General features: G+C 40.4%; 1 protein-coding gene across 1 annotated transcript in view; it reads left to right on the forward strand.

Moving 5' to 3' along the window:
* Positions 1-16229: 16229 nt before the first annotated feature.
* Positions 16230-26967, forward strand: part of GTF2IRD1 (GTF2I repeat domain containing 1) — a 72463-nt gene continuing 61725 nt past the window's right edge. Inside the window, exon 1 of the mRNA XM_018553360.1 lies at positions 16230-16287. The gene's annotated coding sequence lies outside the window, so the exon portion shown is untranslated. The remainder of the gene's footprint in view (positions 16288-26967) is intronic.

A 26967-nucleotide genomic window follows, 5' to 3' on the forward strand; every position in this document is an offset into this window, starting at 1 on the left:
AATTTACTTTTTACTCCAATGCCCATGAAACCTACACTAGAATAGACCGTTTTTTAGTTAATTATAAAGCTTTACCCGCCACCGTTTTCTCAGATATTACTCCTATTACATGGTCTGACCATGCTCCCATAGTTTTTTCGATACGCTTGTTTCCTCCTCCGGTAAAATTTTATAACTGGCGTTTAAATGAATGGCTTCTTAAAAATGAAATAACTAAGTCCCAACTAGAGACCTCCTTGCTTGACTATTTTTCCATGAATGAAGGTACTGTGGACCTCCCCAGTACTTTATGGGAGGCACATAAGGTAGTTATGCGAGGTCAATGTATCGCACTCTCCAGCAAGCTTAAACGTGACACACAGCTTCAACGTTTATCCCTGGAAGCCCAACTTAAGTCTGTGCAACGGAGAATAGTCTCTACTCCCTCCCTTAATTTACTTCGACGAATCCTCTCTGTTAGGTCTCAATTGCAACAATTAGATATGACAGAGGTGGAGAAGTCAATGCTCTCAGTCAAACAGAAGTTTTACGAGAGAGGCAACAAGGCCCATACTATGCTAGCTCATAAACTTAAAGCAGACCAGACTCAAAATGCTATCCACTCTATCAGAGATATAAATGGCATTGAACAGTTTTGTCCGGATAAGGTGACATCCATTTGTAATGCTTATTATACTCGTCTTTATAGTATACAAGACCCTGCATTCAACCTGGACGACTCCGCTTTAAAAACTCGTATTATGGATTATCTCTCTGAATACCCTTCTCTTTATATTTCACAAAAAGAGCTTCAACTTCTTAATTGCCCTATTACATCTGAAGAGTTTAATTTAGTAATTAAAGGCTTACCCAATGGCAAGGCCCCAGGCCCAGATGGTTTTCTTATTTGTATTACAAGATTTTCACCCCATTCTTACTCCTCACTTATTAACATTATACAATGACTTTCTGGAAGCCTCCCCTATCCCCACTTCTATGCTTGCCTCTTACATCACAGTAATCCCTAAACCTGGTAAAGACCACCTGGATTGCTCCAATTACAGACCGATTGCTCTCTTAAACTCGGATGTAATTTTTTTTTCTAAATTGTTGGCATTATGATTGAGCTCCTTTCTTCCCTCCCTGATACATACAGACCAAGTCAGTTTTGTTTCAGGCAGACAAGCCAGAGACAATACAAGACATTCTCAATCTTTCAGATACGGAATCTGTGATTTTGACCCTTGATGATGAAGGCATTCGATCGCCTTAGTTGGCCATTCCTATTTTCTACTTTAGAACATATTGGGATACGGGGACCCTTCTTGGACGCCATTACGAACCTCTATTCTACCCCCTCCGCAGCTATTAAACTTCCTCTTTCACTATCCTCTTTCTTCCCCATACGTAACGGTACTCGACAGGGTTGCCCCCTATCTCCTTTGCTATTCACCCTCTGTATTGAGCCACTGGCAAGCCATATTAGGAATTCTCCAGACATCTCTGGCGTACAGGTTAAAGGACGTGCTTTTAAACTCTCACTTTTTGCAGATGATATTTTACTGACCCTGACTAAACCGTTTATTTCCCTACCAAATTTACATAGGGAACTGACTAGTTATTCTTCTATATCAGGGTACAAACTCAACTTAACTAAATCCGAGGCTATGCCAATCCACATTCCCCAGGAAGCACTGTCGTCCCTCCAGTCTTCCTTCGAATACAACTGGAAAATTGATAAACTTAAATACTTGGGTATTTACCTTACCCCCCGGGTAACCTCCTTATAGGACCAATTATGCTCCCTTGTACCGGGAAATTAGAGATCTTCTTCATAGATGAAGATCATATCGTTTATCCTGGATTGGTAAAATGACATCAATCAAAATGATGATCTTGCCAAAATTGCTCTACCCCTTTGGGACATTACCTATTAAAATCCCTATACAGGATCTTAAAATATTACGTTTATTGCTCCAATTCACATGGAACAATGCTGCTCAAAGGGTCGCTAAGACGGTGTTAACAGCTTCCAGATCAAAGGGCTGACTGGCGTTTCCGGACATATTCAAATATAATTTAGCTGTCCACTTGCGCCACTTGGCTTCCTGGTCTTCTTTAAATCCGCCTAGTAGATGGGCAGAAATAGAAAATCTTTGGATCTCACCACTACATTTAAATTCCCTCTTATGGCCTGACCTCCAGTCTACACATGTTCCCCCGCTTTTATTTACTATGCAACATACTAAAGATACCTGGCATTCTGTAGGGTTTAAATTTAATCTTACTTCAACCACTACACCAATGAGATCATTTATATATACACCCCTTCTCCCTGCTACACTCAACCGGCATACTGCTCGTCCTTGGTCATCCCAATCCCTTCTACGCTTTAGAGACATAAATGACAAAGTAGACAGGACCCTACTGCGATTCCCGATTTTACAAACTCAGTTCAATTTACCAACCAGATCTCTTTTTACATTCCTTCAGATCAAACACTTCGCATACACAGTTTCCTCTTCACTTATTTTTTCACCATTAACATCATTCGAAAAACTGTGCTTAGATGGTTCTACTTGATAACATATATTTATAAATTACTTAACTTGATCCGTGCCGTTCCCTTCCCAAAGCATAACTACATGTGTAGGTGGGAGAGGGCTCTGGGCCGGACGTTGGATATGGATGAATGGGAGGAGATCTGTATTAACGCTAGTAAGACCTCCATCTGTACTTTATATCAGGAAAATAAGTACAAAATTCTCACTGGTACCGTACCCCAGATCTGTTACACCATATGAATCCTTCGCTCTTATCAGCATGCTGGCGATGTATGACCCTAAAGGGCAATTTACTCGATATATTTTGGGAATGTCCCAAGATACATCCCTTCTGGAAGTCTACAATGACTATGCTCCAAAAACTAATCGATGAGACTATACCAGACGACCATGTAGATCTGCTCCTAGGCCTTCCTATCCCACACTTTTTGAAATTTACTAACAAACTTGTCAACCACGTCCTCACTGCAGCAAGATGCCTTATAGCTTTAAAATGGCGACAATCTATCCCTCCGTCTCATGAAGAATTATTGCGAAAGATTCATGATATCCATAACTTGGAATATTTAACGGCCCGATTGCATAATACTATCCCTGAATTCGAAAAGGAGTGGTCCCCCTGGCAATCACTCGAGAGCACTATTGGCGATGCTTCGCTTCTTGATGTTCTTTATTCCCGTGAGTATGAGATAAGATTCTTCCTTTATACCCTTCTTTTTCTTCTCCTTCTCTCCCCTTCTTTTGGATTACATTATTGTTTAATTTAATTAGATTGTGATTTACATCCTTGTATCTATGCTAAAATTTGAATAAAAACAAAATTATAAAAAAAATACATTAATTATATTTTAATGATCACAGAGCTGCATTTATGTGTATATTTTATATCTGCCAAGTCTTAACTTTTAATTTTGAGGCATGCATGTTTTTTGTTTTTTTTTTATAAAAAACTGTTAAACTGACTAGTGATACACAGTGAATTATTGGCAAAGTTCAGCAAAATTAAAAGTTAAGTTTCCACGCTTTATAAATAGGTCCCTCTGAGGAATCCCTTATTATTTTATAACAGATTAAAACACACATCCATCATCCCAACTACTAAGCCTTTGAAATGTAAATTAAAGCAAAATTATGCAAACGATAAGAACATACCATTGAATCCTCTGGCCCAATTATAACACAACGTAACAATGAGAAAATTTATATATAACACAAACAATGAACGCATGGTGCGTGAATCAATACAATTAATTAAAAAGGGATAAAGATTATTTAATCAATATCTGCCTGCTAGCAGTTATTTAATAACTCATTAGGACAGCAAATCTTTTTTACTGAAATCAAATCAATTCTAAAAGTTGTTTTTAGAGAAAACCAGATCAAATATATACACCTTTTAAAGCACTTTCATACAGAAGGAAACCATCACAATATGCATTAGATATTCTTTAGTATCTGTATATGCATAGGTCTTAATAATTAATATATTACTTTATTTATTTTGTCCCTCTAAAAATACTTTTTTAATTTAAACAAAAAAAAAAGATTTACAATATCAGGGGCAAAGGTGTCTTCTAGCAAAAAGCGTAAAAAAGAATTGTGTACAAATGAAACAGCAGGTTACTCTTCCTGTGCTATTCTGCCTGCCACTAAATATTAATAATTAAGGGGCTCTGAGAGAATATCTAAAATAGTCTTTTGCTTATGTAACACATTGTGCTGGACACTGGGTGGCACTGCAACATTTTAAAGTATAATGTTATGTTCTAGCAGTAATTGTTGGCTCATAGTGGTGCTTAAAGTCTATTCAAAATCCTAAATCCTCATCTAATTCTTAGTCCTTTCTCATGGTCTTTTTTTCCCCCTTGCTTGCTTACCTGTTATTGTTGTACTGCATACTCTCATCCTCTACTTCCAACCCTGTGCTTTAGATGCATCTCATTTCACACTCTTTCCAAGTATACCCATCCTAGCTCCTTCATTACATATATGTATCCATGTATCCTCTCTTCCCTGTACACTTATACTATAACTTCATTCTCATGCTGCAGATTAATATCATCTTATACTTTTCTCCTGCACATCCATCTTATCTCCTCCATGCATACATGTCTACTCTCTTCCTTTGTACACTGGACCTCTGCCTCCAGCCTTGTGCCAAACATGAATCCCATTTCATGCTCTTCTCCTGCAGATCCATCTCATCTCCTCCTTGCACACATGTCTACTCTCTTCCTTTGTACACTTATCTTCTGCCTCCAACGTTGTGCCAAAGATGATTCCCATTTCATACTCTTCTACGGCACATCCATCTCATCTCCTCCTTGCATACATGTCTACTCTCTTCCTTTGTACACTGGACCTCTGCCTCCAGCCTTGTGCCAAACATGAATCCCATTTCATGCTCTTCTCCTGCAGATCCATCTCATCTCCTCCTTGCACACATGTCTACTCTCTTCCTTTGTACACTTTTCTTCTGCCTCCAACCTTGTGCCAAAGATGATTCCCATTTCATACTCATCTCCTGCACATCCATCTCATCTCCTCCTTGCATATGTCTACTCTCTTCCTCTGTACACTTGTCCTCTGCCTCCAACCTTGTGCCAAAGATGATTCCCATTTCATACTCATCTCCTGCACATCCATCTCATCTCCTCCTTGCACACATGTCTAATCTCTTCCTCTGTACACTTGTCCTCTGCCTCCAACCTTGTGCCAAAGATGATTCCCATTTCATACTCATCTCCTGCACATCCATCTCATCTCCTCCTTGCACACATGTCTAATCTCTTTCTCTGTACACTTGTCCTCTGCCTCCAACCTTGTGCCAAAGATGAATCTCATCTCATACTCTTCCCCTGCACATCCTTCTAATCTCCACCTTGCATACATGCCTACTCTCTTCCTCTGCACTCTTGTCCTCTGTCTCCAATCCTCTGCTGCAGATAAAACACATCATACTCTTTTCCTGCATATCTATCTTATCTCATCCATTGCATACATGTCTACTCTCCTTCCCTGTCCACTTGTCCTGAGCCTTTAACATTGTGCTACAGATGCTTCTCATACACTTCCCCTGCACACACATTTTATCTTCTCCATTGCATACATGTACCATGCCCACTTGTACTCTCTCCTGCCTTGCACACTTCATCTCTTTGTCCTCTCCTTTTATCTCTTCCTCTCCAACTCCTTCCCTCAAAATGTGCCCACTTTGTTCCTTCCTCCCTTAAAACGTGTCTTTTGTTTTCTTCTGATATACACATGCCCTCCTCAGTTTTTTCCTGTTATTTCACTCGTTCGTCTCTGCGTATTTGACCTCTCTCCCTATGCCAGAACAGGTCCACTCCTGCAGTTATCCGTACATAAGTTATGTTAACACAAGCTTACATAAATCAAAAGTGCTGAAGAGTTTAGTTGCAATGTTAGCAGCACACACAGACCAAATATATAATGACAGTTTTTCAAATTAAACTGGCTTTGATACTGGGGAAAGCAATCAGATAAAAGCTATCAGTTGTAAACATCTTTATAGCACACAGAACTATTGTGTACCATCTGAGCTACAGCTTGTCACCAGTTTAATGCAATGCAGATGGCCTCATTCTTTTCCATCTGGATGCAAGCATACAGCCCCTGGAAAAAAAAAGTGTTTGATTGGCTCCAAGGTCTTACTGACACGTATAATCTGATGAATGAAAAGAAATGGAATTATTTACTAAACACTAGCTACTATGAAAAACAGTTTAGTATTATTTATTAGATACACAATGAATGTCATTGAAATGCATGATATGTGATATAATTGCATGAAATACACCCATTTAAAACATAACTGCAGTAATAATCATCATAATAACAATAATAATAGTCCATTAAAAGAAATAAAAAATCAGTTTTGCTGCAATACATGCCTTTAATCTGTAGCGGTCCCACACAGTACTTCTGTTCTGCCACTAGATGTCCTTACTTGAATGATTTCAAGGGTCATTCAACCCACTACCTCTAAGCCTTGGATGTCATGAATCTGCCCCCAGCCATTGACTGGACAGTGACGTAGGCATGCTCTTTGCCAGCACATCATGAACTGAATGGATTTTTGTGATGCTTCGTCCTATTCCACAATGGGCTTTGCTGTACGGGGAGTTTAGATCAAATTCGGGTATTCACAGTACTTACATTTTATTTATTTTTTTATATATTAATAAATACAGAATTGCATTAATTTGTATATTTTACCACATATCTGATAGCAATTTAACTTTAATCCAAATATGTATTATTAAACAATACTTACATTTATTTTAAACAAATCTCTATATGATTTCCTGTAATTCTCCTATACAGCAGGACTCAGCTTAGAAGAGGGAGGGGCAGCATTGTATGTACACTTATTAGATTCTAAGGCATTACTCATTACTGTCAATCTAACAATGAGTTTGCTTACAGGAGGAAAAAGCACAGGGATGACCGCATCTTTCATTACAACTTGAAGCTTCCACATGGATAAAGATTCCCTTCCTGGACCCAGTGCTAGCTGCCTGAGCAACCATCTGTCAAGCTACAGGGGCTGGCAGTATAGTGCACGTGTTGCTTCCCCCTGTAAAGGCCAAGCAACAGGTTCACTTTAAGAACATGACATTAGAAGGCAGTTGGATGTATGTGGATGACCTGAATGCTAAATAAACTTTTAAAACATTTGAAACGTTTCCTAAAAACATGTAAGTCAGTATTGGGTATACATGCATGATTTTAGTATTGGCTATACATGCATGATTTTAGCTATAGTGAAAGAGGAGAAATAATTGTGGAAAATTCATCCTCACAAATCAGTTTTCCCCAATTAGACTTGGCCAGAGACTCAGCCAGGGACATTGAGGGACCCACAAAGATTCCCCGATTTGACCGTATCTGGCCAGATCAGACAAACATTCTTCAACACATAAGCAGACAAAATCTGGAGCAGTTGCCCATGGCATCAAATCAGCTTCTCTCTTCAGTTTGTTCAGTTAAGATTTGAAAATGAAAGAGAGAAGCTGATTGGTTGCTATTCACATCTGCTCCAGATTTTGTCTGCTCCAGGTTTGATAAATTCCCCTCCCTGTCATTGTGTATAGCTATCTAAAGGAAACATAACACCAAGTCATCAGGCACACTGATCTGTGGTTTTAGATTACAGGAGACATTTAGGATGGGTTACAGCAGTTTTCAGAATGGCCAGTGTCCTTCTTGTCACTTTCTCCTTGATGTTTATCAAGTTTCAGCACCATAAAACTGGAGATGCTCTGCTTTCACACAGAACCGAGGATAAGTAACAGCAAAGGATGGGAGAGATAGGAAACGGTCCCTTATCAGGTTGCATGTGTAGTTAAAAGAAAAAAACAGACTATACAAGCTTAGGCATCTTTCCTCTTGAGGAGAGTAGGATCACTGAAGAAGTATTCTAATAGAGCAGGCTTAGTTGATATTTGTGGCAGGGGAGTTTAAAACCTTATTATAGAATACTGCTGAATGAGGATTACCTGCTGGGTATCCACAAATTTGATCCTTGCAATCATACTGTGGCTAGCCAGCAGATATTTATCTCCAAAACACACTCAGGACAGAGCCCCAGTTTTGGACCACTGAAGGGGCAGGGCATACCAAAATGGCCAATGTTTACCATAATTTGTTAAATGCACTTGGGCAGATCTTGGTGGTTCTCGATGAGGCTTATTATTGCTCTGAATAAACCTTGAAAATGCTGTGCAGCATGGATTTAGGACATAGGTTACTGCATAGACCCTTGTTTCTCACAAAGATGCTACTTCTGTTCATAAACAGGTACCACACCATTTTGTATGTAAATGAGTGTGCAGCGCTCAGGGTCACCAATAAGTGAACCAAAACTATGTGTGTTATTAACACACAATAAAAGTGCTTATAATCTTTAGTGCATAATCTGCTGCCATATCCTGGTGGTAGGGGTGGGGCTACACATCTCAATACCACGCACAACAAGGAAGTACAGGACATCTACACGCTGCCTGTGAGCGGCCGATCTTTTTGCTTTTAAACTGTAAGTTACTATATTTTTTTACTAAATGTTTATGTCAACTACACCATGAGGAGTTTCCTGTTTTATTCTCGTTAAATATCGATCTATGAGACGCTTGCTGGGACGTATCTGCTTCTCATCCTTTTACTGCCTACAAACGATAATGGTTTGGTGAGTGCGCACCCCAGAGTGGAATTTGGCGTGAACACATGGTGTGGGAGAAAGATTGCAAAGCACCTGTTTGAAGTTTTTTTCATCAATATATACAATTGGATTAAATAACAGTTTGGACTCACTCTATGATTTTTCATTTGCATATATGACCCTTTAGATTGATTTGATGCATGTTTATATTTGATTGCAACAAGGAATTTTCTTATAATTTTTGTATAATAAGTTTTTTTGCACTTTTGCACGAAGTGAAATTTTGTATTTAATATCTCACTAGGGGGGGCGTGCCTGGCGGGGGGAGGGAGCTGCGGCTAGCACTATCTTCAGGGATCTCTGTAATATAAGACCTACCACCGAACTAGGTCTTATTTTCGAGGTAGGTCTTATATTACAGAAATCCCCGAAGATTGTGCTAGGTCTTATTTTTGGGGTAGGTCTTACTTTCGGGGAAACACGGTAACTACTTGCATTGTGATCCTTTTGCCAGTCCTGACCCTTAGAGGATGCCCTGTGCAGAGGTAAAATATACAAAAACTGTTTATATTTATTTGCCTGGTGTCAACAGCAAGAAATAAATTACTGTTTATAAGTGTACTGTTATAGTGGACATTGAGAGGACCATCTGGTGGGCCCTCAAATAAAAGGAGCCTCAGGGCTTGTGTATGATGTTAAAACTTTAGTGACAATATATTGCTCACTACGGATCCTGATTTCAGTAAAATAGGTTTTGCCACAAAATTATCAATTTCACTGGAAACTCGAAATTTTGGTAATTGACCTGCTGAAAAGAACAGGTCCAGGATCATTAACAGGGACTTCCATAACCATCAGGAGCAATGTGAAGCCCTTCACATCCTTAGAAACAACCAAAAACATCATGATATCACATTCTCTGTCGTCTCCAAAGCATTTCACAAAAACAGTGACATTTCATTAAAATCTCCTGATTTTTGCCAAAATGTTGGTCAAATGAAAACTCTCAATTTTGCTCATTCCTATTCCTTACTATCAAATTCATGAAATAAATACATGAGATAATGCTACCATTGTATAAAATATCTGTATCATTTAATATGTATATATTTTCTTTTGCTATTGATTCATACTACAACATTAGAAAAAATGCAATCCGAGTAATACTTTGCATTAGTTATTTATTTATTATACAGCGCCGTCAATTTACATAGCACTTTACATACTATTCATTTACATCTGTCCCTGCCCTCAAGGAGCTTACATGATAGAAATAATTGCTTATATATATAATCAGAAGCTGGTGCTGCTTAAGTGAATGTTTATTAGACTATAATTTTTCCCTTATGTCCACATGAATGAATAGAATATGTGACTTTGCCCTCTGAGTTACACACAGCTACTTTCTTCTCACAATTACACAACTTCAACAAATTACATTTCTGAGGTCTCCTGATCTGAATGAGTTCCTGAATTATTATACCCCTTTACACCACAGGAAATGCCATGGATTTAGTGGTATAACCAGAGTATTATATTCGGGAATTACTGGAAACAATTAATGGCACAAAACTAATCTGCTGTAGTTAGGCATCTATTTCATGTATTTGTCCTCTCCCTTTGAAAAGTGTGCTAAAGCAAATTGTATGTCAGATTTCACTTTTTAAAAATAGAATGCCAGTGGTGTTTGTTCCTGTCCCAATATTAGAAATGACAATAATTTGCCTCTCCAGAGTTGTTACTAAAGGCCACAGTGCCTGCGATGAAACTGAGGAAAGAGATTGCAAAAAATCCCATCTCAAAATCAATTGCTGGACCAATTCATCCTTGAGAGTTTTTGTATAAGATGAAATATGTAAGCATAACAAGCCAACTAGAGTTTAGCAGGATAATCAGCATTAGATTATACAGTAACTGTATATTAAACAGCCTAATCTGGCACAACGGTCAGCCCATATGTAAGTCCCCTTTACACCGGGCCGGTTCAGGCGCGCGGATTCTGCCGCACAGATCCGCCGACATTAACGATCCCATACATTGCAGGGGACTGTTCATGCGACTGTGCGGCTCTGCGCAACCTGAACTGCACTATTTTTGCTGCGCTGATCAGTGCGGTTTCCATACAGATTTCAATGGAACCGCACTGATCAGCATGGTTTTGGGCATTTTTAATTGCGTTTTAGCCCTAAAATGCAATTAAAAACTCCTCAAACCTCCCTTGAATGGTGTGAATGGGCTCTAAAGGAGGGGGTTAATGAGTAGGCACAGTCCTTGCCACAATTTGTCCCAGCCCTATAATGAGTGTGTCAATATAGCCTATTTGTAAAACACAGAGGGTCATTCACAAATGTCTGTAATCATGCCATAAAAGTCATACAGTTTCCAAAAAAAGATTAGACAGTTCACAGCTTGTTTATCAACAGAGATTAATACAGCCTGCCATTCTGAGCATGTGTCTACATGCAAAGCAATAGAAGATGCTGCTTATCATTGGTTTGAATTAGACCTTAAAGTTTCATACAAAGCATTTTTTAGCTATAGAGTGGTTAGATCAAAGTTTCCATTGCAGCCTGTGTCCCTGCTGGGGAGATTCACTTCTCTTTGTGTCCTATGACAATTGGCACCAAGACATAAAGTGAGGGCAAATCCTAAAAGTTTATAGTTTTCATGAGGGGGTGCTGTTCGGGCTATTCACAATAGCCCGTACAGCTCCCGAACTTAGCCGAGCGGCTCAGTCGAGCCGAAGGCATATGCCTCGGCTGAGCTGTGCTGAAAGCTGAAGCTGGCCGAGTGGCCGGCCGACAGCCTGCTTCTGACAGCTGGGCGGAGCCAGCCGTGATCTTACGGCTGGCTCCGGTCACTTGCAGAGAGATCAGCGTCCCTGGTTACCAGCTAACCAGGGACACTGATCTCCAGACAGCAAACTCTCCCGGGCGCTCCGGGAGTCTCCTGCTCCCGGCCGCCAAGGAGAGAAACACTGCTTTTTCTTTTTTTTTCTTTATTCTGACATGGAGCCGTGTCAGAATAGAAAATAAATAAATAACATTTTTGCCCATAGGAATGCATTGCTAGATTCCTATTGGCTATTTCAATTTGCAATAGCCAAAAGTAAACTAGCATTGCAACTGCCCTCTGCTGCAGTTCTCCATCAGGTCCATCAGCAGAGGGCAGGTGCAATGCTAGTTTACTATTGGCTATTGCAAATTGAAATAGCCAATAGGAATCTAGCAATGCATTCCTATGGGCAAATGTTTTTTTTTTTCTGTCAGAATAAAGAAACAGCAGTGTTTCTCTCCGGGGGGGCCGGGAGCGGGAGATTCCCAGAGCGCCCGGGAGAGTCTTTTTTTTCTGACGGCAGCAGAACCGCCGGCCAATAGAAAACTGTTTGGCGGAGCTAGCTGTCACTGCTCACTGCTGTTCGACATCTGTGAGAATAGACCGAACAGCAGCGAGTAGCCTGCCGGAGGTTCGGCTTAGCCGATCCAGATGTTGGATCGGCTGAGTCGAACTCCTCCTGCACTTCTGGTCGGCCGACCCGAAGCCACATGAAGCCACCCGATGTACGGCTGATTTCAGCCGATATACGGCTGAAATCAGCCGTACAAGCCTGAAGTGAATAGCCAAACAGCGTTCGGCTCACTTCACTTCAGGTCGGTCTTTCACTAGGCTGCCTACGGCAGCTTAGTGAATAGACCCCTTAATCACTATCGCTGTGTCTAGGTCCTGTGACAGTAAAAGCGGTCCCAGCTCCAATGTGATCCATATCTAGTCAGTGGTGTGCCTTGGGAAGTGCGATTCATCATCACTTACACTGTGCCCTGGTCAGATATGCAGAGTGGCAGTGGTGTGCCGAGTACTGGAATAGTACTGGAGCAGCACTGAAAGAAGCCTCTGTCCATCTTCCAATCGCATTGCAGGCAGCTCTGTGCTGTGAGGCGACCTATTGGATTTTGTTGCCCATCAATGCTGCTCAAGATCTTTCCCTTGATCCCAGATCAATGCTGGTGGTGTGGCATTCCTCAGGCAAACATGTTGCACATCGGGCGAACCGGTCTATAAGAATGTCACAGGGTCCCTGCTATGTCCTTTCCCTGAAATTACATTTCTTTGTATATTACTCTTCCTAAGATTATGACGAGGATCCTTTGTGTCCTGCTTCCAGTGGGCAGGATGCTGATTCCCAGGCACTGGAGATCGACGAAGACTTGTCAGAATAGAAAGAAAATAAATAACATTTTTGCCCATAGGAATGCATTGCTAGATTTCTATTGGCTATTTCAATTTGCAATAGCCAAAAGTAAACTAGCATTGCAACTGCCCTCTGCTGCAGTTCTTCATCAGGTCCATCAGCTTTCTTCCATAAAGGAGTGGGTGGTGGAGATTAACCACTAAATGTGACTAGAAGAATTAGTAACCTAGAGGGTTTGGATAGCTTTTATTAACTCCACGCACCTTTGCACATTCTTAGAATAAACTAATCCCTATGGGATAACTGCTGTCGTCATTTATTATCTCAGATGAGGCAGGCACTTGCCCCACCTGGCCACTTTCTTTACCCTCTAGTATTAGCTTCTTCCCGATCTTTCTTCAGCTCATTCAATTCTTCAATTGCTGAGATACATATGGAACCTTTCAGGCCCAAGCTGTCTGCTCGCATCTCATTTATACTAGTATTACCTTCACATCCCTAATCCCTAGTGACACAGTGTCGGCAAGAGGTCCCAGTCTGTGGTTGCCGATTGGGCCACAAAAAAGTCCAAAAATATGTAATGCAATCTTAACATTTAAATATGTCTGCTCTTACAGATTTTTGTTATTGCATTAAATATAGAGATTTGTAGATTAGCCAAAAGAGTGAGCAATCACTTATAGCAGGGTTATTAACAAAAGGGTGAAGAGTTTGGAGAAGACAGGAGAAGTGAGCAATCTAGGACAACATAACTGAACTGGAAAAATTCTCCAATTCAGTTCACTTCCCAGTTTAGCTATGTTGTCTAGATTGTTCACTTCTTGTGCCTTCTCCAAACTCTTCACCCTTTTGTAAATAACCCTGTTAGTGTGGAATCATTTTGTCTCTGTTCTTAACAGCTTTAAGACAAAATCAGTTCACATATATGGGTTGGTTTACTAGCAGAGTAGAGACAGTGTTAAACTAGCTATACACTGGTCGTTTTTTTCCTCATTTAGCCCTGCAAACTGAACAACAAAATAGGCTTCATTCCCATATACACACTATACAGCATGGATGGGGAATTCCCTTCACTGGCCTATTGTGTTCTGAGTGTGCTGCTCTCAGAATACTTGATCAGTGCCTGTAGTTGATTGGCTGCAGTAACTGTTCAACTGAATTTTTATAGACCAGATCCTTCAACAAAAGTCAATCAAAAAAATCTTTTGATGAACGGAGGGTGGGAGGGGGGTGCAGAGAGGCTCACACACTGAGCATAGCTAGGTTTAGCTTAGTAAATGAGGTGCAGCTGTGTTCATTGCAATCATGTGCAAAATAACCCTGTTTTATTCATTTATCTAATATATGATTGGGTATTAGAGGTGAAAACAGATTAAAGTAGATCTAAACCCAATCACTAAAATCCCATATAATTCTACCATATTAATGTAATTAATCTTGTTAATTCTGCAGCTTTTATTAAAATAATAACTGGGATCCTGGGATAATGATTCTTGAAATTTCAATGGGCTGCCCAAATACACCGCACTCTAACGTGGTTTAAACTCGTTTACCCTGTCACACACATGTACATGAGTAAACCAGGGCTTAGATATGGGCAGGGGCGTCCTGAGGCCTAGTGACACCCGGAGCGGAGACTGGGTGACACCCCACCGTGACGTCATCGCGCATCCGTGTGAGGTCGCCACGCAAGATGACATCATCAGGCATGCGCGGACATCTTATTGATGCCTGCCAGCGGCCATCTAGGTGATGCCGGTGGAGAGAGTAGGGGACGTTCACCCCGGCGGGATGAGGTATGCCTTCCCCATGGCTTACATATGGGCAGGGGCATCCTGAGGCCGGGTGACACCCCGACATTACGTCATCGCGCATGAGGTCGCCACGCGCGATGACATCATCGCGCGAATGCGCGGTGATCTTATGGATGAGAGATGGGGATGTTCACCCAGCGGGATGAGGTTTGCCGCCGGGTCCACTCCTCTCTCCTGGCTCTCGGTCAGAACTATATCCCCCTGTCTCTTTTAGTTGTCCCTCTTTTTTTATGAATTGATTTTAGTAATTTGTATTCAGATTGTAGTCATCACAGGAGAGAGCTTGGAGAGGTGGCTACTTTACAACACACACAGGGACCATGCGGAACAAAAGTAGACACCCTTCAGAAGGAAGGACATTGTCAGCACCAATTCAGAGATGATTGGAGGATCTACAGCTGAGTGATACACAAATAAGATTATTCTTATTATTATACAGGATTTATATAACGCCAAATGTTTGCGCAGCGCTTTACAATATAAGGAAGACATTACAATCACAATACAATTCAAGACAAGATGGTAAGGAGGGCCCAGCCCCTGAGGGCTTACAGTGTAAAAGATACATGTTTGTTAATAGTTAAGGAACTTGAATGCATTTGTAAGATTTAACTCCTAAATTTAGTGTCACTTTAATTGGCCCCTGTCTAAATTGGATTGAATTGTTTTGTATGTGTGTGTAATAGAGACCTTAGATTGTAAACTGCTTGAAGGCAGAGAATGATGTAAAACGTACAATATGTGAAGCGCTGTGTAAATCGACAGTGCTATATAAATACCTGTAATAAAGAAATAAATATAAATCATGTGTAAATCAGAAGAATCAGCACCTCCTGGCATGAAATGTTGACAAACATTGCAGGAAGCTAGAGATGCAGTGTAGAGGGTAATGTGTATATGTATACTTTGTATCATAATACAATGACCTAATCCAGCAGAGAGGAAAGAAATTAAACTGTCCTCTCTAGATGAGTGTGCAGTAATCTGCCCTGTGTGTGTGTGTGTGTGTGTGTGTGTGGACATGTGTGCTCGGCCATGGTTGTAATCTTCATCCTGCTCTCCAGCACGCAATCTCACTCCACCTATCCCCTTTCTTGTCTCTGTCTTCTGCCTTTTTTCCTCTTTCCTCCTTCAAGCTGGTTTGTTAATCCTGTATGTAAATTACAGCCAATAGATGTTGTTGTTGAGCAGGGCTGGGATTAGAGACGGGGCGAATGGCTTTCAATCTTACTGGGATTATAGAACAAAGGGACTCCCTGCAACACACACAAGCCAGGCACACAAAAAGGGATTTTTATTTGGGGAGGGGGTGGGATCCGATCTCTCCCCCCTCTCTCTCTCTCTGTCTGTTCTGCTCTACAAGCCTGTCTGCAGACAGAAGCACAGGGGGGCCCGATTGAAGAGCGATATAGATCTATGTGCACTGCGGATCGGGGACAGATCGGTGCTGATCATTGCAGAATTCTCCCCCCTCCTCCCCAATCTTCCCCTTTCTCTCCTTCCCCTCCCTTCTATTCTACAATCTGAGCCGCCTGGGGACGATCACACACACAACTACCGGTAAGATTGGATGAAACACAAACTTTGTGCTTTATTGTGTATTGGGGTTGAGGCAGCACATTGTCCACACGTGACTCCAGGCTGGGTGTCATGTCCCCATGCCCTGCTGCTGCTGGTTCTGCTCTATTTATATACACTAGATCGCTGGAGGAGGGAAGATCACAGTGATCACTGATATAAAACATGAATGAGGTCAGAATGTGGGTGTGTGTCTGTGTGTACACTGTTCATTTTATCATATTCAAGGATACTGAGATGATTTATAGTGGAGCTGTCCCCTCCCACCTTGGACTGTCACTTGGCTCCTGTCTGTGCTCTGATGTTTTCTTTTCATTTTCACATCTGGGACCTTACACTATTTTATAAAGCACTGCAAAGTGCAGAGAGCTATCACAACCCATCAGATTTCTACCTTCCCTCACTTTACAGTAGTTACAACAATAGGATGCCAGTTCTGATTGGTTGCTTGGGGTGACAACACTTTTCACGCTGGTTAGGGATCTATCTGTCTGCTTATTTATGTTGATCTGAATGATCATGCTTTTTTACACTTCTTCCCGCTCTGATTGCCATGGCATGGATACTGGATTGCTTTTCCCATGTGGGGACCACAAGGTTGCATTTTACAGTGTGAAGATTATAATATATGTTTACTTGTTGCTTTTTAAATGTTTGTATAGAGCGCCCAGTGAAGCTGCTTTTTACCTTCGAAATGCAATAGGATTGATGCTGTAGCAGAGCTGATTGAATACGGAATTGATCGCTAGGTGGAAGATGTAACTGGATGCTTTGGAGACATGGATGAGTGAAGTGCAGGATAATATGGAAATATTTTGATAGTCGTCTTAAGCTGGGTGAGCCATCTGAGCTCTGGAGACATTCTACTCTGGGATCTGCACTGTTATTTGGAGCAGGTAACATGCATTATGGTGAGAGGATGGGCCCTATTTCATATCACATGGATGTAGGAATTGTGTGTAGTCTATAGGGTCTATTGTGTTCTACCACTCTTTATTAAAGCTGCTGCACCTTCATGTGACAGTTGCCTTGATAAAATGATTTTGTTTTAAATTCAGCCCAACATCACTCTTTGTGTATCATTATAAGACAGATTGCTGAGCTTTTTTTTTACATTAGATGTTGTTAGATACCTAAGAGCATAGGTATAGTACAATGTAGGAGTATAGGTCTAGGTATCACATAATGTAAGAGTATAGATATAGTACAATTAAAGAGTATACTGTAGGTAAAGGCTAATGTAAGAGTATAGGTATAGTATAAAGAAAGAGTATAGGTATAGTATAAAGAAAGAGTATAGGTATAGTGCAATGTAACATTATAGGTATAGGTATTGCATAATGTAAGAGTATAGGTATAGTATAATGTAAGAGTATAGGTATAGTGCAAAGAAAGAGTATAGGTATAGCTATCACATAATGTAAGAGTATAGGTTTAGTATAATGTAAGAGTATAGATATAGTATAATGTAAGAGTATAGGTATTGCATAATGAAGGAGTATAGGTATAGTATAATGTAAGAGTATAGGTATTGCATAATGAAAGAGTATAGGTATAGTACAATATAAGAGAATAGGTATAGTATAAAGAAAGAGTATAGGTATAGTACAATGTAAGAGTTTAGGTATAGTACAATGTAAGAGTTTAGGTATAGTACAGTGTAAGAGTATAGGTATAGTACAATGTAAGAGTATAGGTATAGTATAAAGAAAGAGTAAAGGTATAGTGCAATGTAAGATTATAGGTATAGTATGATGTAAGAGTATAGGTATAGTGTAATGTAAGGGTATAGGTAACAGATGTGATTTACACAATTACTGAACTCTTTCTGTACATGTATATACACACACACACACACATATATCTCTATATGTATATATATAGATATATATGTGTATATATATATATATATACACAACACTAAAGAACTATGAGCAAAGTGTGGTAAACCAAAGACTAATCAAAATATTCTTTCATTGTTCTCACTATAGTGAACTGAAATCTGATTGCTCAGGATCACTGCAATTTATAACTCCAGTTTGACTTAACATATTCAATATGTCTTATATTATCAAGATTTTTTTTACAATAGATAAATAAATACAGTTAATGTAAATATAGTTGACTAATTGTAGTGAAGAGTAAAATGTGTGGCCGGAGGGTTTAAATTGACACTATAGTCATTTTTTAGTTTTGTATGTGGTTGGAATTCACTTTATGTAAATAGTCTGATACATGTACATGGGGCGGTCATATATGCTTATTACATATGCAGACAGGGAAACATGTCTATGTCCACCTTTGTGCTAGCTAAAACTGGCCATACACTGTTACAATTTTGTCTGATTCGTTGGAATCAGCTGAAATTCTTACAGTGGTTGGTCCTGCCGACTCAACAAAAGTAAATTTAGTAAGGAGGTGAAAATTGTTGGCCAAACAGTAAACAATCAGCTGCAGTCATTGTGGGTGCCAGATGTCAGACTACAATAGCCCCGCAGGATGAATGAAAGAAATCTGTTAATGTATGGCCAGCTTCAAGTTTATCAAGAGTCCCTGTCAGAATAGAAACAAGGACACTGTCAGAATAGAAATATGGGGGGGGGGTACTGTTGCTGACTTGCTGGTAAAGGTGCATGATTTGGGCCTATGTGCTACACTGCTGGGTAAGCTACAGGCCAGAAAGGAGTATACCTGTCAGATGCCCTGACATTTCTGTGGCTGCTCTTTCATCTCCTGTATAGATGCACTGTTTCTTCAGAATGATGTAGGTAATTGGAGGTTTTTACATCTGCCTGGAGTTCTCACATAGCATTGTGTTAATTGCATGATACCATGTAATTAACATGTTATCACATAGTGCAACTAGCGTGCGTTACCGTGCCCTAGGAGCATTGCTATTCATTTCAATGGCACCCCCAACACACCTCAAAGCTGCCGTGCATTGCAGTGCATTGAAAAAAAGTAGTACATGCGCTACTTTTTTTACCGCAATGCAAAGGCACGCTCCAGTTAGTCCTTAAGATGCCTACAGGCAGCCCAGACTAGCAGCTTTGGGTTTCAGAAGACAGGAAGTGGCTGTGCGACGCTCAGTGTCGCGCAGCTGGAAGTACAGCAATGATTGAATCCCCCTGTGGATTATTTACATTTGGATTGCAAACAGGACGGCGATCTGTGAGTGAAATGAAAACCAAGTTGCTGTCAATCAGCAGAGGAGGACCTGAAGGAGAGCTTTTCTCCATTTGGTCCCCCCTCTGCTGATTGACAGCAGGCACTGGGTGGGTGCAATAGCTATTTCAAATAGCAGGCTGGCTTTTGCACACACCCACTGACTGCTGTGTTTACATTCCCTGGCTGAAGCTATTCAAGCCATGGGTGCTTGAATAGCTCAGTTGATGTGGAAAGGTGACCCTAGGGGTTTTTTAAACAAAGAAAAAGTTTAAAAAATAAAGGTAAATAACACTAATTTAAAATACCCCATACGAATGGAAACACAAGTCAGGTGCATCTACATACAAAAATGACTTATTGTCAGGATCCGTCCCAGCTGCGGTGCGGCTCTGCGCTCTCAGCATCCTGGCATGTGTGACATGCACCCTAGAGGCTGCAGGTGGGGGAAGGTGGACTGAAGGTACATGCTCCTCACCTAGGTAAAGAATTAGGAAGTAGAAGCAAGTACCTGCAGAAAAATGTACTTCCCCCCAATAATTATTTTTTTTCTTGCAACCATGTAGCAGGGTGGGGAGTGGAGGTTTAGAATGATGCCATGTGTAAATTTTGATCGACAGTCTGCTTTCAGGATTAGAGCTATATATATATATATATATAAGGGAGTATCGGCCCTATCTGTTATTAGACTTGCTCTGTATCACATTGTAGTTCTGCGGACACACAGATTGACTGTATATCTTGTTGCATGTTTAACATGAACAAAAGTCCTACTGCATTCATCTGCAATGGCCACTCTCCTTATGCTTGATGAGGTTTTCAATTAGCTTTATTAAGTAGTTATCACTCACTGACAAAGATCTTTATTGTAAGAAGTAGAGATGAGGTTGAAATTTCATCCCAGGTTTCTTGTGACCACTCTTCACAAATACCCTGAAAGAAATAAAGGCTACAGCAGACAGAAACGTACTAATAAATGGAGGCATGGAAGAGCTTGTAAAACCTTCACATTGAACATGCACTTCCATTATGACTGGTAGTATGGCACATCTGCATATGTGCCAGGTAAAGAGAAGCTAGACCAACTGTAGGTTTCTACATAAGAAATACAATAAAGATATATTGGTTCCATTTTAGCATAGTGTATGATTAAATCTAATATTAGATCATCATGAACCTGTATGTATAAAGCAAAATAAAAAATGGAGTGATATAGAACATTACACCAAAAAACACTAATTGGTAGACGCAACAGGATTTTCTACATGCCAAAGTAAATTGCAATATTATGCCTTCTTGGTGTCTGTAATAGCTAGTCAGAGATAGGTGATGTAAACTATGTGCACCACCAGGTGATAGTGGGTCCTAAAAGAGCAGAGGTTCAAATTTAAAGGAGCTATATAGGAATCAACAGCAAGGGATGATGAGCTTTGCTGTGGAACCACTCCCAGGTTGCTGTCCTCAGAAACACCCAGGTCGGTGATGGCTGACAATGTGAAGTGCAAAATCAAGAGGCAGAACAGAGATCACAGACAAGCAGGAGGTCAGGGCAGGTGGTAGACAGAAATTGTAGGCAATGCTGAGTTGTCAAGAAGACTGACAAGCTGTTAACTGGGATCAGAACTGGAGCCCAGGGATACAGTGAGGTCTTTGCTCAGGCAATTCCAAATTGCACTAAGAAAGTTTAAATAGGTTTCCTGAACATAACTTTAGAGGGGATGCAGGGGTGGGCTCCAACCATCATGTGAAAGGCTAGAGTGCCTAAAGAAATTAATTAGAGTCCTTTGTGCAGTGGAAGGGGAAACAACAGGAGATCAGGTGGGAGACGGGTAGATTCTGCTGAGAGATACCTGCTGCCGGGGAAATCCAGAGCCCGACTTGTTAGGAGTTTTTATGCAATTTTTAAAAGGGGTAATAGTTAAATAGACAGGTTGAAAAAGACATATGTCCACTGAGTTCAACCAATATAGAAAAGTATCAGAGATTTTAAACTATTATACAAGATATGTAGCAAACAATCCATACATCCTTAGAGAGTTCATCTTGCAAAGCCTGCTTTGAATCCTTCTATCCACTTGTGGAATTAGAAACAAGCAAAAACAAGTTGGAGCAGTTCATCGTGACAACCATTTTCTGAGTCACTTTAAAATTTTAAAGCTTAAATGCTGCTTAAGAATATGTAAATACTTGAATGTCCATGGTCTAGCATAATCTGTATTTCATTAGCTTTAGTGGGGTCCAAAGGTGACATTCGGGTCTAATAGACCCCTGATGTCTCCATAAAGAGGACATACCACTTACACACTACATAGGGACTTGTTAACTATCTGATAGCAATAAACTTAAGTGTTAAAAACGTTTTCAAAACTATAGTGGCATATAAAAAATTATACAAAACACAAAATAAATAGGCAAAGCCCTACACCCCCATGTGCACGCATATACAAATGCAAATCTCTACAGACATAATTTTACTGCCATCACTCACCATTAAACGCAAATTGATGAGTGCATCGCCTATGGGCAATTTTGGGTACTGTAGTTTTTGCCATGTTACTTATTTGGTATCTATTTACCCGACACAACTCCATCTTTTATATTTTACCCATAAAAATGGGTATTATATTCTGTTTGTGTGCATTAAAATATTTTTAGTGTACTGTATTTTTTCCAAAAAATAAAAAATTGCTCCAGACTGAAAGTGCTTAAAGTATACTGTATGTCCACTCAAAATCTTCTTTTCATAACCGGCCCATACACTGTTCTTTTTTTATGTTCAACCCATGGGCTGAAGGAAAAAAATAGAACAGATTCCTCCATCAATGCTTACAAGCGCAGATGGTGGAATCTCCTGCTTTTTCCTTTGTATGCTGACAGTGGCTGCTATCAGAATAGCGGAACAGAGCCTGCCGCTCATTAGCTGCCCTCCTTGTTCGGCCAAAGATTTTCCAACCGACTTCTTCGATCAGCTGGGGGGATGCCAACAGCGGCACCCACTGTGTGAATTTCATTCATCAAGTACCGGCTGAAATTTGCATAGTGTATGGGCAGCTTTAGTTAAGGTGAAGAAGAATTAGAAGTCCTTGGGTGACTTTTACTAGGTGGGAACAATATTGCTATCTAGGACTCTGTTAGAAAGATTTCTCTTTAGGCTGGGTTCACACCTAGACAGCATTTTTGCGCATTTCTACGCACGTTTTTAATGCACATTTTGCGCGGTTTATGCACATAAATGAAGTCGCGCGTTTTTGTGAGCAGATTCTAGCTCATTGATGTTACTGGGCACATGTGCAATAAACACATGCAAAAACACAGCAAACTAGTGTTTTCCAGCATTTTCTATTGAGTCTTTGGGGCCAAAACGAGCTGTAATATGCCAAAAAGAAAGCTCATGTACTTTTTCCAGGGACAGGTGTTTTGCTTACTGCGACAAAACACTCAGATGCAAAGGGCCATAGAAATGAATGGGATGTTACAGGCCCGTGGAAGCGATCTGGCGGCAGCTGAGCCACCAGAATTGCTTCTATTGTAAAGCCAACCGCCAGCTTTACAAATGTAAACAGAGTCCTGGTGGCTTCTGTTTAAACAAGCCTGCCGCCACCGATGTAAGCCTTACATCGGTGGCAGCGAAAGGGTTAATGTGACAGTGACAATGGTAATTACCGGACAGGAAGTTAGGGATTGATGTGAATGTACAGTATGTAAAGCGGTGTGAAAATGTTCGCCTGTAATAACATAAGCAGGTTTAGAGAAGGGTTGTATGTACAAACAGTATAAAGCATGTTTAAAAGTGAGTATATATTTGATGTGATTCTCCATAAATACATCTGTACAAAAACAATAATTCAAATGATAGCTCACGATGACTTAGAGACGGATACATCAGAGACATCAGCCATGTTCAAAGTTTACATTTTATATTTATTATACATTGGACTTGCTTCGTTGTAGTTGTGTCAACCTGTGATATATTTGTATCGTGTATATACAATATTACATTACTCTGTATAGGATAACTGTAGAGTGGTTTTCATATAGAAATGGGATTTAATTTTGTTCACCGTGAAGCATTCTAAAATCCACTCCATGTGTTATGTCAACCAGTTTTTAGGTGTAATACAAAGACTGATCCCACAGCTATTCTTTTTAGATTTATGTAACTTATGGTAATTATGAAATGTAATATATTGTGTTAATGATCAAGCGACTGATCTAAACTAATTGTGCATAATATATCTATGGAAGCCTGTCGACTGGGCTCCTGTGACAAACACACACTTCCCTTCCCCCACTCTATTCACACTGATCCCTGCATTATAGATTTCACTGTCCACGTAGCTGAACGGTGCATCAAACTAATGTCTTTGTTCTCTGTCCACACTCTCTGCTACATTATAATGCTATTGCCTTTATATCACTGCATGGCCTTTACATGCATAATGATCTCAGAAGTGATTCTACTTGTTTGCCGTTTAAAGAAATAGATCATAGTAAATACCGGGAATGAACAGGCCTTTTATTACAACTTGTGTCATGAAGCTTTGCCCATATATATCGGCAAAACATAATTTATGTATAGTTATAGAGAGCTGTATTTACTGGTAACTTAGTAACAACTGGTAACTGGTAACAACGCATGTGTTCCCGCCAGGTCATAAATATTCTAATATGTTCCTCTAGAAACCAAAAAAATGAATGTCATACTAATGATGTCATAAATAGCCATTAAATAAAGAACACTATTTCAGTGGTTGTCTGATGTAAAGCAGTTATAGGGTCATTATAATTTAACCATGCCAATAAAATACACATTAGGTTTAATCTTCTCATTTTTAAAACCAAAGTAGATAATACGTTTAGTTTAATACCTTCTCTTTTATGTTGTATTATCACATGCTTGGCAGTTGGTTTGTTGTATTGTTTGAGTGCGTAGACAACTTTAAAGTATTCAGAAAATCAATCTGTGTATGATACTGCACACATGACAGTATGTGGAGTGCAAACACTTAGAACATATAAGCTTGGGACAACAGCATTAAAAATCAGTCTGGCACATGTTAAGCCTACTGGCCACATCAAAGGGGGTGGGAAATGGCTAGAAGCAACCTTCTGACCTACAGAAAAGTTATGGAAAATTGGTGTAATGGTTCGTGGAGAGGGAGGGGGCCTAAAGGTTAAAGAACTCTGGGTAGAATAAAGCTTAACCCTTGCAGTGGGGATACCCCCGCACTGCAAGAGATAAGTGCCCGTTTTGGTCTAGGGTGTAAAATAAATAAGATATACTCACCTGAACCTTGGTCCCGCCTGGCTAATAGACTTTTTAGCTGGTGAGTCTACCGTCAAGAGAGTTGGCATAATAGTGGTTTGCCGAGGACTGGCACTCATTTTATTTGTATATAAACTGCAAATGATTTGGAGTACTTGGTGTATGAAACCTATAAGAAGATACATTGGAAGTGGATTACACTTGGAACTGTTTGGATACTATTTGTACCTTCAGGCTAGGTTCACAGCTTGGCGACACCTCACCGCGTGGCAATGGTGTACTATTTTGCGTGGATTGCTGCACGGTCAGGAGTCGCCAAGGTGTGAACCAATCGCGCTGTGGGTGGGTTTTTGAAATTGCACCCCAGTCTCGCCGGGCGGACTGTGAGGTTTCCCGCTGTGATTCCGCCCGTGCTTCCGAACACGATCGCAGTTAAAACAGCCATGCGTCGTGTATCGCAAAAAAAAGGTACTTGTACCTTTTTTTCTGCGATTGCCATGTGGATGTCACCCCATTGAAATCAATGGGGCTGCGCGTCAATCGCTGCGGTGCGGTGTAGTGCAGGTGTGAACCTAGCCTAAAGGAATTTCATGAATTCAGTTTTTGTTTCTTTTTCCTTGATGTATCTGTTTACATCAGGGTGCCATTTAACATGATATATTTGTCACTTATATTTTGGGCAACTACTGGACAAATGTTGGTATATAACTTTGCAAATATGACATATATTGTCTTAATTTTTTGCCATGTGGTTTGAGCTCGGCCATCAAAGACCCGGGAACACTGCTTTTCTTGCATGTATCCTGACTGTGACTGCGCTATAACTGCAGACAAGCAATGAGCAAACCTGAGAAATCTGCTCCACATACCTGTTTGATTGAATGTCCTTATTGCTCAAACCATAAATGATGAATTATTTGCAGAAATACACTCATGGCATAACCGGAGATCACAAACTGCTAGAATCAGACATCGCTTGTGCTTGTCCTTTTTTCAAACCTTTGGACTGTTCAAGAAAAGTGGAGCTTCTGGCTACTATAATAGAGCAATGTTGGGAAACTTTCATGTAATAAAGCATCATGGAGCACATCAGAAATGCAATTGTGATAAAGTGGTCTTTCTGTGGTGTAAATTGTAGGATTCATTCATACATCTGCCACATTGTTTTTGTAATTATAAAAACATTACTTGAAACTTCCCTGTGCACAGTTATAACATGAGGTTATTTCGAAGGCACATGTGCAATGGCACTACTGGGAATATATACTGTATATGTTTTGGTTCTTAATATAAAACAGCTTTCAAACACCGTACAGTTGCCTGTTGGAAGCAGTATGTGCTGTAATTATATTCTCAGATGCAACTATAAACACATTCTAGAGTTTCTGTCTGGTCACTGTCTGTAAAGCTGTAGGGAATTTCATCCTGTATCCTTTAATTACCTACCTTTTAGAGAAATGTTTCATAAAGAGTAGGGATGCACCAAAACTGATACTAGTAGTAACTGATAGTATCAGTGCCGATAAAGATCATTGGGCCAGTACTCGTATTCGCCCAAATGCTCCGATACTTGTCCCTGATACCGGGACTTCCGGTTAGAGGGAGATTTCCTCTGACCGGCAGTGCCACGAGGGAACATGGAGCCGAATTCCGGCTCCATGCTGTTTGGCCAGCTCAATGCTGATTGGCCGGGAAGCCAGGTTCCCGGCCAATCAGCAATGAGCCGGCTTCCCTGCCATTCAGGAAGCAGGATGACGGGCAATGATCCACCACCCGGCTTCCTGATTGGCTTTGAAGCCGACTTCCCGGCCAATCAGCATTGAGCCAGCCAAACAGCTTCCCGGGCAATCAATAATGGCACGCCACCCAGCTTCCTGATTGGCCGGAAAGCCGGCTCCATGCTAGCGGATGTACCGGTATCGGTACTCGGTATCAGAGAGTACCGAAAGATAAATATTGGTACTTGTACTGGATACAGAAAAAATTGTATCGGTGCATCCCTAATAAATAGCCATGAGTAACATGCTGTGTATGCTCTACATCATCTCTGTTTTTTGTTATCATCATCAGTTTTGTGTTAGTCTTTCAGTGCACATATTTTATACATATATTGTATAGGATGACACTCTTCCTGCTGGATAGTTGTTTGCTCAGATATTGTTTGTTTGCATGGCAGGTGCAATCATATAAGGATGATAAAAGCACTTGTATGCAGCCCTTGGATATTTCTA

This window comes from Nanorana parkeri, unplaced genomic scaffold (assembly GCF_000935625.1).
Source record: "Nanorana parkeri isolate BGI_ZX_2015 unplaced genomic scaffold, ASM93562v1 scaffold118, whole genome shotgun sequence".
NCBI classification, from domain to species: Eukaryota; Metazoa; Chordata; class Amphibia; order Anura; family Dicroglossidae; genus Nanorana; species Nanorana parkeri.